This window comes from Melanotaenia boesemani, chromosome 11 (assembly GCF_017639745.1).
Source record: "Melanotaenia boesemani isolate fMelBoe1 chromosome 11, fMelBoe1.pri, whole genome shotgun sequence".
Classification (NCBI taxonomy): Eukaryota; Metazoa; Chordata; class Actinopteri; order Atheriniformes; family Melanotaeniidae; genus Melanotaenia; species Melanotaenia boesemani.
Window position 1 is genome coordinate 3,995,579 of NC_055692.1, and position 13,959 is coordinate 4,009,537.

At 38.2% G+C, this 13,959-nt stretch overlaps 1 protein-coding gene across 7 annotated transcripts in view; it reads left to right on the plus strand.

The window, feature by feature from the left end:
• The window catches only part of LOC121648314 (gastrula zinc finger protein XlCGF57.1-like), a 151,818-nt gene that overhangs the window by 124,936 nt on the left and 12,923 nt on the right, over nucleotides 1-13,959 (plus strand). Inside the window, exon 1 of one of the 7 annotated variants that reach the window (XM_041998327.1) lies at nucleotides 10,375-10,443. The exons of the other annotated variants lie outside the window; for them this stretch is intronic. The gene's annotated coding sequence lies outside the window, so the exon portion shown is untranslated. Of the gene's footprint in view, nucleotides 1-10,374; nucleotides 10,444-13,959 lie in introns of those variants that run through there. 7 annotated transcript variants of the gene reach the window in all.

Below are 13,959 nucleotides of genomic sequence, written 5' to 3' on the forward strand. Positions count from 1 at the left end.
ATCAGAGTATAGAATATAGAATATATTTGTTCTAGTGATTCATAAGTGATCAGGAGTCCTTGTTCCTAAATTTCTTGCTTGGTAAAGATAAGAAAAAAAAAGAAAAATAAAAGAAAAATGCAAGCAGAAGGAGAACAGGAAGCGTCCGCACGGCAGTAAAGCAGGAAGTATTTCTAGGTGAACAATGAACACTTCCTTGTCTCCTCTGGTTCTTATAGACAGCTGGGTTATATGGATAGGTTCTGTAATTTATACACTGAGGAGAAGAAAACAAACAAAAACTGGCTCGCTGTTATTATCTGGCCACATAATCTTTGATCAACATAGCTTCTTCTTCAGTATTTATCTTCAATTTAACTTTCAGTCATGTACGTTAACCAGAGACTGCTACTGTAGAGCCTGGTACTTTCTGCTGAGATGCTGCGACATTGAACTTTTACTGTTGTGGAAAGCTAGCTCAGTCTTACAGTGAATACATTGTACAGGCTTTTTATTTGGTTTAAGTGCCACACTTGGCACTTCTTGACATGTTCCCTGACTGTCTTCCTATTTTCCTTCCTCTGTCGCTTTTGTCCCTTTTCTGCAAATTCCATCGTTTCCTGTTGCCATGAGCAAATAAGCGTGTTTCTCATGTCCAGCAGGTAATACCAGAAGTAGGTTATACAGACTGAAAGCGATGCATTAAACTGAATGTTTTATGTGAATGTTTTATGTTAAAGTGTTCATTAGTAGAATTTTATTCAACAATTTCTTTTGTAATCTTTCAAATCACATAATTCAAAACATCCTACTTCCTATTTAACACATTCTTTTGGACTTATATTAAATATTTAAAAAAATAAGTTACTGTTAAATTAAAACTACATTTGTTTTTATAAAGATTATGAAGCAGCTACAGACATTGTCGTACCCCCAATTTCCACTGGGCCATGTTACCGCTGCACCATGACCTCTTCAGCTATCCGCGGCCATTTTAGCCAATGGTTTGGTCCACACTGGGCGCACCGCGGTTCGTGTCAGAAGCATCCTAGTACAGCCTCGTTGTGGCTCTTTGCTACACATACGCACCAAGTCTATTTTTGATGGAACACACCCACAACTCAGCAGTTAAGATAGGGGCAAACGGGAGCAGTGGCTGATTTCCTGTAAATTTCAAAATAAAAGCCCCTGTGCAGATTTGCGCTGCTAGATCACGAAAACATTGTCTTTAATTGGTCAAGGCTCTCTGACACACTCCCGGTGTGGATTGAAATGCCACAGAGGTCAGAACAAAACTGCGGCACACGCACACAGTAGAAATGAGGTGTTAGATTTACTTTGGAAGTTTTTTTTCTTATAAATAATTTCAGAAAACATTTCAATAAATTTTATCTGTTGCTCTCTTATTTAGAAGTGATGTGTGGTTTGCTACAGCCTAATGAAACACACAATAACAAAAGTGATAATGACGATAATCACAATAATGTTCACGTAAACTGATTTTGAATCGGAATCTGTACAAAAAAAAGGATCGATGCAGTACTAATTCTTCTGCTTCCATTGTCGTCAGTAGGTAAGTTGAAGGTTTGGTTGAAGGTTTGTAGTGGCCTGGAATTATTACATTGATCCAGCATACATAAAATATGTTAATAGCAGTTTAGTGAAGCTGCCAAAAAAGTAAATGAAGAAGGCCTGCAAAGTTAAGTACACAACTGGAATCAGTTTCTCAAGACTAAGTAGTAGAAGTAAATACTTTGTTAGAAGTTGGCTCAGATGTCTAAATTAAACAAAATGATTTCTGGCATGTCAATCTGACACAGTGCAGTAGGCTGAGCTAAGCTGTTGTATGAGACCGGAAGCTTGGTTGCAGTTCAAATCACCCCAGAGAAGGAATGAAACTGAGGGTATCCATCGATGTCCATCACAAATCACAGAGCCAGTAAAAAAGACTGGCAAGAATTCGTTGGTAACCCTGCCCACTTGTTTGTTGCTGCACTGTGTTTGTTGATCAACAGATAAAGTTGAGGTGGTAATAAGCTTTTCTTCTTTACACTGTCTTTTCTGCAACATTACTTAATATTTTATACAACACTGCTCTTCTTGTTGTTTTAGGTATTGTTCATGCCGACATTTTAAAGGTGTGACTTTGAAGAAGCTCTGAAGGGATGAGGTGGACATTTTTTTGCTGCGTGATCTTAAAATTCCATTTTTTCTTTTTATTCATTTCAGTATTCCCTGCAGATGTGCAGCAGCTGTTGGTGATTACAAAGGGGTTTGTTGTAAACGGAGTCTGGACCTAGAGTCCCATCTCCTAAAAGAGGAACCAGAGGAACTATGGCCCAAACAGGATGGAGAGTAGTTGATGATGGGATGGTGGAGAGTGTGTTGGAGTTAAAATTTTCCAAAACCTATAATATTAATCAGAAGGAATATTGTGTTCAAAAATCCAGTTGAAATAGGGAGACATAAACACCAGAGAGTTTGAGTAGAATTGACAATTCTTTGTTTCCCAGAAGAATAAAAGTTACATATCTCTTAAGAGGAGATCAATTCTTTAGCCCTAGCTCCTGATCTCTAGTACATGAAGTGCAGAGTCCTCAGGTTCAGCCAGAAAGACCTGCCTATCTTAGTTATCCTCCTCTTTTAGACTGTTACAATGCATGAGACTATGTGTGTGCATGTTTGTGCCAGTTCATGTGAATGTGTATTTTTGCAGAGCGTAGCTTCTCTTCTCAGTTCCTCCTTCGGATTCCTCTCTCGGGTGCTGATGAGTGTTGAGTCCTTGAAGAGATCTGCAAAACAACTCTGACTGCCTGTACTATACTTATCTTTCTCTGCTACTCTCAGATTATTCCGGCTTCAAGGCCTGCCACTAAGGTGGTTTCAAATTCTCCCTTTTCTGGCACCTTTATTTAAGGTTAACTAATTGAAAGAGCTGTTTTAGGAAATGTTAAAGCCTTAAGCTGTTTTCTTTGTTATTTATCATCTAGCTTCTACATGTAAGCTGCTACTGCTATTATGAAATAATTCTGAAGCAATGTTTCTGTTTTCACACATGCATACATTTTGTGAGAAGTACTGAGAATAATATTATGCTAATATTTACAACAAGTGTTACCAGTTTACCAATGAAGACGGCTCCTCTGCAGAGTGAAGATGATGATAAAGAATCTCAGCCTTGGTCATATTCAGCCCATCTCCATCAAACCAAAACTGAAGGCAACACAGAGGCAGAGGCTCCAACCAGCAACCCAGCTAAACTGATTAAATCAGAAACTGACCTTTTTTTTTTTTTTGGTGCTTTAGACAAAGAGGAAAGGCCCAACTTCAGCCTCTCTATGACTATTTTTTACCTATTTCATCACCAGTACCTTTCATTACCAGGACATTCCCAGAAAACATGGTAATGATCTGCATTTGTATTTCCACAATTTCTCCAGCAGGTTGGGGAGTTTCCTCTATAATGAGACATTTGGTAGAGTGTCATAAAATATCTTATCAAACTTTTCCAGCCAAATTCCTTCCAACTATGTGAACTGCCACATTTCCATTGGTATGCCCATATTGTTGACCATTCCTCTTCTGTAATATCTAGTCCACCCTCCTTTTCCCATTTAGTTTTAATATATAGGGTTGAGTATGTTTTCATATTTATGAGTCCTTTATAGAACTGGTTCTTGTGGAGATACACCTATGGCTGGACTGCTCCAAAATAGTGTAGGCTGTTTATGGTGCCAGTCCTGAGATTTACCTGCTCACCCAAGGTCTTGAGGAAGGAAGGATTCTTTCAAACGAAATGTATAACTTTTTGTTTTTCTCTTGCTTCCCCAGTCTCTTTTGACTTTATACAAGTCAGAATGACCACTCTCATTGCTTGCAAGTAATTGTCTTTGTTCATTTTCCTTTAATAAAGTTTGTTATGCTTTTACTCATTCTGGACTCTTGCTAATTAATTTTTCAACAACATCTGCCACCAAAAAGGGGTTGAAAATAATTAGATCAGTAAAAAGTAAAAAAGAGTCACGGTGAACTACACTGGTGCAGATGATTGGTCTGCAGAAACTGGCACCCACCACATCTGTCCCTGTCCACATCTGTCCCTGTCCACATACACTGTCCACAGCTATCCCTGTTCACATCTGTCTCTGTCCACATCTGTCCCTGTCCACATCTGTCCTTGTCCACATACACTGTCCACATCTATCCCTGTTCACATCTGTCTCTGTCCACATCTGTCCTTGTTCACATATACTGTCCACATCTGTCCCTGTCCACATCTGTCCCTGTCCACATACACTGTCCACAGCTATCCCTGTTCACATCTGTCTCTGTTCACATCTGTCGCTGTCCACATCTGTCCTTGTTCACATATACTGTCCACATCTGTCTCTGTCCACATATACTGTCCACATCTGTCCCTGTCCAACACACAAGTAGTTGCACAGCTGTGAGAGTGAAGAACGTTTCATTATTCCAGGTTAAATGCTGATGAAGGAACTTTTGATTTAATCAGTTTATCAGTGTGTTCATCTGGTTTTACTATAAATGATATGATTGCAACTTTTCATCATTGCTGTTTGATGTCAGAGGTTTATGTTCACAAATCCATATGAAATATGTGTGTGTGTGTGTGTGCGCTGCAAATCTGGATATAATGCAGGTGCTTCAGAGGGAGGACACTCCACTAGTAGTAAAGAGGAACTGGCAGTAGGTACAGAGCAACAGCAGGACAAGTATTTGTTACAGGAATGAGTTATGAATGTGTAAGATTTACAGTAACCTAAACCTAAACAGTTAATCAAGAACAAAACACAAATATTTGGTGGTTTATGCTGAGGCAGACATGGCTCTACAGGTGGGCTGAAAAAGTTTGGGAACCCTTGATAAGTTGGACAGTGTCTTATCTTTTTAAGTTGAGTCAACTTTTTCATTTTCTATTAAATTTATTATAGTAATCTGGCATAGAAAAAATTAACAGAAAAATTGAAGTGATGTTGTTTAGCTAATCAGGAATCCTGTTGTGCTGTTGTACTGAACCTTTTGATGAGTGGGGGAATGAAAAGCACTGAACTGGTGGCTTTTAGTTTTGTGTTCATGGCTGTTAAAAATAAATTTGATTTGAATTTGAATAGAATAATGGGCTTTTGACAGTTACCTGCCTATATGTGGGTGCATGGATTTGTGGTTGTGTACACAAAGGTGTGAGCATATGTTACGGCCACTGCTCACTGCAGGCAGCTGTGGCTCATCCTGGCCTGGCCTTGACGTCTGTTTGGAGTGGCTGGATGAGATGCACCTCACTCTCCTTCCCGTTGATTGGCTCAACGGCCAGCCAATCGCCTTGCAGCTTCTTGGAATCCAGGAAAAAAAGGGCTGCTGCAGGGATCATTCGAGAGGGAGAAGCTGGACTGCACAGGCAGCTTCCCCTCACTTCGGCAGAGTTTTGGTGGCGTTGTTGTTCTGTGTGTGTGCTGTGCGGAAATGGTAGCCTTTTGTGTGATGGACTATTTTGTGTTTACAGCCGGGTTAATCCCAGCTGTTTGTGTTTTCCCTTGGGGATGTTGTCCTGTTAAGTTAGGCTTACTTTTGTGTCGCACACAGTTTAGGAGAGGGGGTTGTTGTGAAAATAGTGGTTTGGTCCAGACCATTGTTTTTTTTAAACAAATTTTCACACAAGTTTTCTTCCCATGCTTCCACTTTATGGAATAATAGAATGATAACCATTAATAAGAAGCCAATATTTATGAAAAAGGCATTGTCTTTGTAATGGACTTTCTTGACATAAATGCAAATATTTGATCAACATTTTTCTGCTAAATTTATTTAATTTTTTTTACAAATTTTCACACAATTTTATAAAATGGCCTGTAAGATCCAAAGTCAAGGAAACACATTGTGAAAATTTGAATTTTCCAAATTTTAAAGAGCATACGGAAGTTCAAAAGCTGAAGAAGAAACTCTAATTTCAGAAATAAGTACCTGAAAATTTAACTTAATCAGTCTCCAAAACAAACTGGATGACATGTACAGATTGAAAGCTGAGGAGGCCTTTGTGAGGAGTAGGAAGAGATGTTTGGAGGAAGGAGAGCAGAATACCGCATCTTTTTTTATTTTTTATTTTTTTTGTCTTGAAAAATTTCTTGCTAAAAATAATACAATACAAAAGCTAAATATTGAGGGCAACATTACAGATGACGCTGTAAACATAGCTAATTATTGTTCAGACTTTCATGCCAAACTAATAATTGATAGAGATTTGAAAGAATCATGGGACAAACCACCAACACTACAGGAAGTCATATCTGCTATTGAACACCTCAAGCCTAATAAGTCTCCAGGTACAGATGATATTACCTCTGAGACAATGAATCCCTTCCTCCTACCTTAAACCAAGGGCTCATAACTCTAATACCAAAACCAAAGAAAGATTTACTCCTCGTTGACAACTGGCACCCAGTTTGCTTACTCAATAATGATTATAAAATATTTGCATTAATCTTTGCTAAAATAATTAAAACTGTTTTGGACCACATAACTGATGAGACTAAAACTGGATTCATGAGTAACAGACACATTTCCAACAACATCAGATTAGTACTTGACTTAATTGATTATTCAAATTTACCCTCTGATGAAAGTTTGATCCTTTTTTTAGATTTTTATAAAACCTTCGACACAATCAAACATAATTTTATGTTCCAGACTTTTAAGAAGTTTGGCTTTGGCTCATATTTCAGCAGTGAAATCAAAACCACATATACATATGGAAACTGCTCAAAGTATCTTTCTCCTTGTTTCTTCCTTAGACGCACGGTCAGACAGGGATGTCCCATATTGACTTGTCTTTTTTTGCTTTGTACTCAGCTACTTACTTACTTACAGCCAACTGGCTGATGATACAACATTTTTTTAAAAGCTCTCTCAGATACCTTTTATCTATTGATTTGATAAATACCTTCTCTGCTGCATCTGGACTTTGTTTAAACATAAAGAAATGTGAATTGTTTGCCTTTAAATACTGCAACGTCCTTTCTATCTGTAATATACCAGTAAAAGACACTATTACTTACTTGGGTATCAACATCTCTAAAGCTCTAGAAACCAGATGCAATTTGAATTTTGATCTGATTATTGACAAAACTAAAAAAAAAATGAACTAATGGCTACAAAGAGATTTGTCATTGAGAGGTAGGATTCTGCTAACCAAAGCTGAGGGACTATCCCGTCTTTAACATAGTTAAAATATGGACTATGGAATACTAATGTTATTTAAAGGTATAGGACAGAATCCAACACTACTACCTATTGATCCAACCAAGTCTGAAATTGGCCAAATTTGTTTCTCTTCAACACACAACAGTAATCGTCATATGTGCTCAATATTTCAGCAAGTTGTTTTATCACTTCCATACGTGGTATCTTACTTATCTTGACTAGAAAGAGATTTGGAGCTTATCGGTTAGATACATGCTAAATAATAAAGTAAAGAAGTATCTTTTAAAATAATTCACAGATTTTACCCATCCAAAGTTTTTCTACGTTTCAAAGAGGATATAGATATAAATTGCAGTTTCTGTGAAGGACACCCTGAAGATGTTTTTTTTTTTTTTATTTATTTTGGTCTTGCCCCTTCTCCACCAAATTGTGGGAGAACATTTGCAACCTGATTCTTACATTGAAACACCCTTTTCCCTTTGCTTTGAACTTATATTGTTTGGCTTCACTAATTATCCATCTGGGAAAAAAACAAATTTATATCATTAGTCTTATTATATGTTTAGCCAAATGGCATATCCACAAATGTCGATACACTAATGAAAATCCACTCTTCTCTATCTTAAATAATTAGGTCAAACAATATATTAAAACTATTAGACATTGTATTAATATGAAAGCCATTAAAACTCTTGATTTATGTGCTGTTTTCCATGTTTTTGTGTAATATCATTGTCTGAAACGCTACTTTTAAAAGATTGTAACCGCCCTGGCGGCTGTATTATTTTATCCTGTACTGCTTAGCTGTTGTTAAAGTTTCTCTCTCTACGCTGTTATTGATTAATGTATTTGGCTATAATGTTAGCTCTGAGGTAAGTACTTTTTTTAATGCCTTAGAGACAAAAATTCTCTACTGGACACAAAAATACCCAAAAGCTGACCTGATCATAGGAGGTGATCTTAACATTGCTATTGATAATAGGATTGATAGATGGCCACCCAGGAATTTTCCTGTATCAAATCCATCTATTAATAATTTCAGGGCTAAATTTGACCTGGTGGATGTAAGGCGAGATCAGAACCCTGGTCTAATAGAGACTGTTTTCATAAATCCAGAATCAATTATTGGCTTCTCTCTAGATCTCTACCTAGTCTCAATATTTCTGTTAACTTTATTACTTGTTCCTTGACTGATCACAAAGCCATCTCTATCTTTATCACTTTCTCTTCTTCACTTTCTCGTAGAACTTTGTAATAGAAAATGAATAATTCTCATCTTAAATCTACAGAGGTTTCAGGAGGCATCAGCAATCTGATAAAAAAAAATCTGGAACAAAGAAAAAAATTGGTCTGAATTGGGAGCTTTGCTAATTTGAGGTGAGTAAACTACTAAGAATGCATGGTAGTAAGTCAGCAAAAATTAGAAGAGCAGAGGAAGATAAAGTACTAACTGATCTCTCATCTTTTGCTGACCAGTCCCACCTTTCTGAGTCTGGTAAACTGGAATACCATAAGCTTCTAGGCACATTAGACAATATATACAAACAAAAAGCTGAAGGAGCATTTGTTACGTCTCGGAGTAAATGGATAGAGGAAGGTGAACAAAATACTCATTTTTTCTTTAGTTTAGAAAAATCTGAATATAGCAACTCGAATGCCTAATCTGGAATAACAGATTATCCTAAAAACAAGTTTTATGAGAATATTTATAGATCTATGTACTGTAAAGATCCTGCTTCCTCATTTCTGGACTCCGTTCACCTGGACAAGCGTCTCAGTACTAATGAAGTAAATTTATGTGAAGCTCCTTTCAGTATCTCACACCATTCAGCAATTAAAAAATAATAAATCTCTGGAAACGATGGTCTTTCTGCAGAATTCTTTAAGCATTTTAATAAGATAAAAGTTTGCCCCCAAACAACACGCTGCCCCCCACCCACGCATCTGTCATTTATTCAACGTTAACTCACGTGACGTCGCCGGTGACTGGACACCTCTGCGGACATTTTCCGCTTCCTATTCAAGCGCCTTCTTTTATATATAGAGGCTATATATGTATATAGTTCTCTTTCTGCTCTCCCTTTCCTCTTTTTCCGAGTCACCATTCGGCCACCAGCACGTGCTGATAAGTTCTCGTGATGAAAATAAAACTTGACTGACTGATGTTTTTAATCAATCGCCAGTTGGTGAAGGTGAAAACTGACGAACACAAATCATTTTATTGGTGGGCCGGTGTCTGTTTCTTTTTTTTTTACTTTTGTTTATTCATTTATTTATTACGTTAGGCCACTTAAGTGCCCAGGTCACCGGGAACAGTCCCGCTGCTCCAGACAGCCAGTCCAGGACTGATTCTGAACGTTCTCACTGATATGCTCAGACTGGTAGTTCAGCAAAACTACCAGCAGGTGGCATAGTTTACCCAACAACTGGGATTTAGGCTTTTAAATAAACTGCTGCTTTCATTGATGTTTTGTAGTTTTTCAAAAATGGCGTTAGAAAGGATTGTATTTACTATGTTTAATCTTTGAAAAGCTTTTTTTTTTTTTTTTTTTTTTACAGATTTAATTGCTAATTTTGCATCTCTTTTATCACTTAGATGCCACAACTATTTCTGCTGAATATTGTAACCTGCACAAATCACTACAACGGACTAGATATTATGTCAAATTATTACTGGCCTTATTAAAAAGTTATATGACTTTTTTTTGTTTTATTTATTAATGATAAACAAGGAGAGCATTTTGTTATCAATAGGAATATGAATATGTTGTAATAAATAAAGGAATACGCAATCCGAGTGCAATTGTTCAATAAAATTCAAAGCTGTAGTTTTCTGAAAAATGCTGAAATCTAATCATCCATCCATCCATCCATCCACCCATCCATCCATTAGACTGCTATATAATCAGTAATGACAGCAGGCTGGAAAAAACATCAATTTGCAGCGTGTTTTAACTTGTGACACAAGTATGAATGACACAGAATGGGTTTATGGTAACTGACTAAACACATTCTTTCTACCTTTATAAAGCAACGGACTTACTCAGCTGTTAGACATTCCACGTTTATGTGGCGTTTTATTGGACTTTGTTGATGTATCAATATTATGAGAATTCCCAGCTGCCAGTGAATGCAACATAGCTACTCCAGAGCGGTGACGCGCATGCGTGTTGTTTAAGCATTTCGCGCCAGTTGAATGCAAACTGAAATAGTACAACAGGAAACACTTGTTGCTTTCCCTTTAAACAGGTAATATTCCCACTTAACACAAGATACACGAGTAATTTAGAGTCCTAGCTTATGGCAAACAAGATAAAAATGCACATTTCTAAGTTTACGTTTAGCTACTGTTGTCCATGAGTTGCCATGCTAGCTTGACAAATTCAGACACTTTGTTGGTACAGAAATAATTTTCAATGGCTGTCAAGTTGTCTTTCATGTGTCGGCGTTTCCCCAAACCACTAGAAAGCTACGCTATGTGAGCTCCTAATATAATGCAGGTTTACATACTCAGGCTATATCAATGTTATATTTCTACAACAACCCTAACAACTGAGATAGGGATGGGCGATACCAACATTTTCCTGTCGATACGATCCCTGTAGTTTAAAGTACTTTTTCATCGATATTGGTACTTCTTGGTCCTTATAGGAAAATCACAATTGTACAATGTGGATTAAGATCTTTATTGCAAGGGTAGTATGAAATATGAATAAACTCAAGAACATGAGTACTTAAAGGGAATGTTTTTACAACAATAAATATACTGATGAGTAAATTAAACATAAATAAGATAAATCTTTTTAAAATGATAAAATTATATATATATATATATAAAATAAAGCACATGGTGCAATAACCTGCATTAAACCAAGAAAATATCAAATGAAAACCTCATCACTAACAGTAGCAGCAGCATCATCATCAAGAGATCTGATAGGCTACCATAGTCATGTGACACAGAAGGACTACACTGTCTTCACATGCACTTTTATTCCCTAAAACTCTCAGAAGTGAAATCAAACGGCATGTTTCGTATCAGCAGAGTGGTATCTCGATACTCAAAAAAATATAGAATCCGATGTTTTAACTTGCTGATATTGAAGTATTGACTCCGGGGTATTGAGCCGCCCATCCCTAAACCGAGACAACACTACTTGATGGTACAGTGATGGCTCAACACATCTGGAAATGTAATAAAGGTATTGTTGACAACAGGTAACCCTCACAAACATGGATGTAGAGCTGCATTCACCTGAATGCTGTCCGCCTCAACATGTCGTAATATTAACATTAACATCTTTATTAATTTAATAAAGTCTAGTCTTTTTTACATTTATTCAGACATGCCTATACAGCCTTATACACTCAGTGGTCACTTTATCAGGTCCATCTTGCTGGTATGAGGTTGGACCACAGAGCTGCCTTAATTCTTGGTGTCATTACTACTTGGTGTCAGAGTTTTGGCTTCATATTATCTGCTCACTGGATATTTTTTCTATTGTAGACCACCCTTTGACCACCCACCTTACACATGGTTTTGAGTGGAAGTCCTAGTAGATCAGCAATTTCTTACAGCCTCTGTGAGGCCTCAGGTCCTAGTTTATTGACTGCCTCACCTGCCCCGTCCTTCTCATTATCTCCCTCTGTATATCTGGTTTCAAGCATCCGTTCATGTGTTAGTAGTTAGCTTCTTCTGCCAAGTCTTGTTCCGTTTCTGCTACGTTGGTTATTATTATTTGAATTCCTATTTTTGGACTCCCTGCCATGACAGCGCTCTTTGGTCCTGGAAACAGGAAGCTCTCTTCTTTAACAACGCACTTTTTGGATTACCTTAAACCAGGGGCGCTGCTAGTGATTTTGGGCCCCATGAAAAGAAACTGAAGTGGGCCCCCCTCATCTGACTCACTTTCAACATCTTCAGCTTGATTTTCAATGTTCTCACTCTCTGCTGTCTCTCTGAGCCTTCCTACACTCTCTCGTGGTGTATCCTCATCATCTGAATCTGTACCCTCTTCGATGTCTTCCTCCATTTCCACTCTCCTCTCTGACAAACTTGAAGATGATCCTGGACCTGGCTCTGTAGTGTACATGGCATACAAAATTATATAGTATCTCCAATGATGTAATGTAATTTGTAATAGCATCACAATCATTATTTCTGGTGGCCTCCCACTATTTTGTTTTAAAGGTGCTTTCAGTGATTTCACCAACAATGTGAACGGAAATTGATTTGACTACCAATCCTCCACGTCATTGTTTCTCTCATGTAGCAGCACATGAAGTCTAATTTATCTCCAGATCTGTAGACTCACAAGTGAAGCATTAGATTAGTGGGGAAACATATATGATGCTATATGGTTGTTGCTAGTTAATCTTCTGATATCTAGAAAATGTAACTATTTCTCTGATTGGATTGAAAGCCGTCACCCAGTCTGCTGCACTGGAAATGTTCCTACTGCAAAGCAGGAGGATGAGTCCCAAATTACTGACCTGACCTAACATTACAGTGATAGCTGAGCATTTTCTAAACGATTCAAATCGGTCTAAAATAAACAAAAAAATATATGTATTATTATTAATTCTGAGCTATTTTTCTATTATACGTTTTTTTTTCTTAACAATAATCAATTAATTCAACACTCAGCTGCCCACCTCCTTCCACAGGGGCCACCTGGACATGTTCAGGTGGGTAGGGGTGGGGGGCGTGTTCAGGTGCGGAGGGGTGGGGAGGGAATGTCTGGCAGCATCTGCTTCGGCTGCTCTTGTTTTCTGTAAGGAACATGCGTGATTTTATTTTTTTATTTTTTCTACCAGAGCTGCTTGCTAATTTTTTGTCTGCATTAATTATTTGACTAAAATTGTGAAATGAATAAAATCCAGCGTTTTATTCAGAAATATGAGCCAATATGGGGAGCAAAGTGAGCTAGTTTATATGAACAAAGTTTAGAAGAGACAACAAGCTGAAGTTCCACAACTTTGCATCAGACGAACTGACTGACCACCTCGCCTCTGGAAGAACTGGGTGACGTACTGTCAACCCATCTGTTCTCTCTCCAGCCTCAGCTTTTTTCCTTTTCGTTTTAAGCTTCCTGACTTTTGAGGCACGCTGCCGTCTGAGCATCCACTCGCTTTCTGTCTCTGTTGCGCTGCTTCGCAGCTGAAGGAGCAGGTAGACTGAACCATCCATCCATCCATCCATCCATTATCTTGACCGCTTATTCCATTTCGGGTCGCGGGTGAACTGGAGCCTATCCCAGCATTTTAACAGGTGAGAGGCAGGGTACACCCTGGACAGGTCACAGATAGAGGGCCAACACAGATAGAGACAAACTACCATTCACACGCACACTCACTCCTAGGGAGAATTTTAGAGTGTCCAATTAACCTAACATGCATGTCTTTGGACGGTGGGAGGAAGCCGGAGAACCCGGAGAGAACCCACGCATACACGGGGAGAACATGCAAACTCCACACAGAAAGGCCACCACCCTCTAGGTCCGAACCTACCCCCAGCTGAAATTCGAACCGGCGACCTTCTTGCTGTGAGGCTGCGGTGCTAACCACCACACCACCGTGCAGCCTAGACTGAACCATTTAAGGGAAATATGGAGGGGGTGTTGAGTGTTCAGAAGTGTTTCCAAAACAAAAAAACTTAGTGATACTGTTGCATTGTGACTAAATTGTTTGCATGATTGTACGTTTATCATTAAGTATCAGATAATTTTGTCAGTATTACAGTTGCATTGAGGGCCCTTCTGGGCC